Consider the following 4,180-nt stretch of genomic DNA (forward strand, 5'->3'; position numbering starts at 1 on the left):
TATATATTTGACTTGATAATAAAAAGCAGGAATTCTTAAAATCTTAAAATAAATAAATGCAAAGGCAATCCATCATAGGACAGATAGCCTTTTCAATAACTGGTGCTGGAACAACTGGGTATCTACAGGCAAAGAAATGAACCTTGACCTAAACCTTTTAGAAAACCTAAACCTTTTACAAAAATTAACTCATAATGGATCACAGACCTACACATAAAACATAAAACTATAACATTTCTGGAAAAAAAACAAATTTTTTATGATCTAGGCCTAAAGAGTTTTAAAATTTGACGTCAAAACTACAATCCATAAAATAAAAAGTGGATACATTGGACTTCATAAAAATTAAAATGTTTTGCTCTGCCAGGAGGTTGAGGCTGCAGTGAGCTGTGTTCACGCCACTGCATTCCAGCCTGGGTGACACAGTGAGATCCTGTCTTAAAAAAGAAAAAAAAAAGTTTTGCTCTGCAAAAGACCCTGTTAAGAGGATGAAAAGACAAACTGAAGAATGGAAGAAAATGTTTGCAAACCACATATAGAACAAAGGACTAGTACTTAGAATATATATATATATTTTAAAACTTTCAACACTCAATAGTATAACAAAGCAAAAGAAGCCAATTAGAAAATGGGCAAAGACATGAAGAGATGTTTTACTGAAGAGGACATACAGATGGCAAATAAATCATGAAAAGATGTTCAGCGTCATTAGTCAATAGGAAAATACAAATTAAAACCACAATATGACATCACTATGCATCTATCATGACAGCTACAATAAAAAACAGTGACACCATCAAATGCTGGCAAGGATAAAGAGAAGCTGGATCCTCACACATTGCTGGTGGGAGTGTGAAATGGTACAGTCACTTTGGAAAACTCTTTTGTAGTTTCTTACAAAATTAAATACACAACTAAAATAAGACCCAGCAATTGCACTCTTGGATTTTTTTTTTTTTTTTTTTTTTTTTTTTGTTGAGACGGAGTCTCGCTCTGTCTCCCAGGCTGGGGTGCAGTGGCCAGATCTCAGCTCACTGCAAGCTCCGCCTCCCGGGTTTACGCCATTCTTTCGCCTCAGCCTCCCGAGTAGCTGGGACTACAGGCGCCTGCCACCTCGCCCGGCTAATTTTTTGTATTTTTTTAGTAGAGACGGGGTTTCACCGTGTTAGCCAGGATGGTCTCGATCTCCTGACCTCGTGATCCGCCCGTCTCGGCCTCCCAAACTGCTGGGATTACAGGCTTGAGCCACCGCGCCCGGCCGCACTCTTGGATATTTATCCCATAGAAATTTCAACATATGTTTACCCAAAAACTTGTACACAAATGTTCACACTAGCTTTATTCATAAGAGCCAAAAACTGGAAACAACTCAGATATCCTTCAACAAGTTCACGGTTCAACGGACTGTGGTGCATCAGTAGCGTGAAAGACAATTCAGCAATAAAAAGGAATGAACCACTGATACTTAAAACAACCTCGATGAATTTCCAGAGAATTATAATGAGTAGGAAAAAAGAAAAGCCAATCTCAAAAGGTCGCATACTATATAATTCCATCTATATAATATTTTTGAATTGACAAAATTATAGAGATAGAGAACAGATCACTCATTGCCAGGGGTGGGAAAGAGAATTAACCACAGCTATAAAAGGGCAGCACAGGCCAGGCACGGTGGCTCACGTCTGTAATCCCAGTGCTTAGGGAGGCCAAGGCAGGAGGATCACTTGAGGCCAGGAGTTCAAGACCAGCCGGGGCAACACAGTGAGACCTCATCTCTATCAAAATAATGTTTTTAATTAGCCAGGCATGAGAGTTCAAGGCTGCAGTGAGCTACGATCGTGCCACTGAATTTCAGCCTGGGCAATGCAGTGAGACCCCAACTCAAAAAAAATAAAAAATAAATAAAAGAGCAGCATGAGGGGTCTTTATCAGGATGGAACTATTCTGTATCTTGACTATATCAATGTTGCCATAGTATATGATAGTTTTGCAAAATGTTATCATTGGGAGAAACTGAGTATAGGGTACACGAGATCTCTGTATGATTTCTTACAAGTGCGTGTAAATCTACCATTATCTCGAAATAAAAATTTGAATTAAAATGTAATAAATACTATAGATGAGCAATTTAACAATATTCTTGCTAGCAGCTTGCCATAACCCTGTGTGACCTGAGCAGCAGAGCGTCCTTTCACCAGACCTCCCCCTTGTTCGTCAGACATGTGAGGGGGTTGCGGGGTGCAGAAGATAAGTCGCTGCTGCTTGCCATTGTCTCCTGTGTGAGAAATCTCTCTGGGTATTTGCAACCTTTATACAATATTAATGGGGATTAGAAGGGAGCATCCAAAGGCCAGGTCAGAGCCAGTCCTTTTCACTCATGTAAATGACCTGAGACAAATATAAACCAGGAGGGTTCACATCCTAACAAGGCATTTTTGTTCCCGTCCATGGTGATCGAATCATTGAAAGAAGACCCTGTTGGTGACCCCAGCCCAAATCTGAAAGGCATTTGCATCCCTGTGAGCTGGGATCAGCGCACAGTGGCCAGTGGCTGATCTCCACAGAGTGAGCACAGGAGGTTGAGAGTTTCTGGGAGGAAGTAAAGAGGCTGACGCATCTGCTAGACTCAAGGACAGCCCCAGCAGCACCTCCACTGCGTGCGGAGAGGGAGGAAGCACCACGGATAAGGAGAGCCAGCTTCACAGTCAGGCAGAGCCTCAAACCCCAGCCGTGTCGCTTTTTGGAGCTGTAACCTCCTTACCCTCTCTGAGTCTGGTTATCCTCACCTGGAAAACGGGGTTGCTGTTACGTCCTTCCCAAGGCTGCTGCAAAGACACAGAAGAGGAGCGCCACGCACAGACTCACGGAGGAGCTCAGTGACGCTGGGCCCTTCCTTCCCCCACTCATCCGAGTTCCGCAATACCGAAAATCCCGTTCCCTCAAAAAAAAAAACAGCAGCTTATCCTAACCAAGATTCGAGGGACTAGTACACGCAGAGCCTAGGCGCTCAGACCCAGGCCCAAACTGTGTGTGTCCAAACTCTGTCTCTGCCACCTCCCAGATGTGTGACCTCAGACAAGCTACTTAACGTCTGTGTGCCTCAGTTTCCCACTCTGCAAAACGAGGATAATAAAAATCCCATCTACCTCATAAGGTTGCCATGAGGATTGAGTGAGTTACACGTAAAGTGCTTGGAACTGTACATGACCCCAACTTATTTTTTTTTAATGCATCCTTTTAGGTAACAGTTTGGTTAGAAGAAATAAGAAAATTTCCTCAAGGTCATTTTTTTCTAAATTTTGTGGAAAAACAATTATGTTGTATGAAAAAAAGACTAGGCTAAACCAAATGAAATTGCCAATATGCTGCGATTTTCACCTACAAAAATGGCAGGTTCGTATGGTTCCACCCAGTTAGTAAATTTCTGAGCCTCAGTTTACACATCTGTAGAATGTGTACCCTAGTCCTTACATTCTGAGGCTATGGTGAAGCTTAGTGCTGATGTAAAATGTTGGCACAAAGGAGGGACTTAGCAAATGACAGCAGCTGGTGGTATAAAGCCACCAATCTTCTTCCCAGTGAGATGCTCAACATGGCTCATGAGCAATATGTCTATAGAAAGAGGTGTGGAGACAAGCAGACGATGTAACAGGCCTGATTCCCCAGGAAGACCAGGAAGACCAATCAGTGTCACAGGGGCAGGGGCAGGCGGGGGAGACCCTCCTCCCAAAAGGTCACAGAATGACACAGAGCAACCACCAGGAGAACAGAGCAGGAGGTGTGGACAGCCATGAAAACTAACCACCACCAGCGGTGAGCACCTCTAAGGCCAGGCCCCAAAGACAGGTCATGGGTGATGATGACACTAATAATAAGAGTCACAACAAGTTGGGGGCTCTTTTCATGTATGAGGCAATGGTCTAAGCACCTGATGTGTAACCCGCTGGATTCTGGCAGCCACCCCATGAGGTGTTGATTATTATTGACCCCATCTTACAGATAAAGAAACAGATCTAGAGAACATTAAGTAGCCTGCCCAAGTGTCACTGAGTTTGGATTTGACCCCGACTCTACAGGACTCCAGGTGACCAGCTCTTAACTACACACCCATTAGCTTAATCACTCAGATCATTCCCATTAAAAAAGGTGTAGGATTATCATCATTGAAAGACATGGCCAA

This window comes from Trachypithecus francoisi, unplaced genomic scaffold (genome assembly GCF_009764315.1).
Source record: "Trachypithecus francoisi isolate TF-2019V2 unplaced genomic scaffold, Tfra_2.0 Lachesis_group17, whole genome shotgun sequence".
NCBI classification, from domain to species: domain Eukaryota; kingdom Metazoa; phylum Chordata; class Mammalia; order Primates; family Cercopithecidae; genus Trachypithecus; species Trachypithecus francoisi.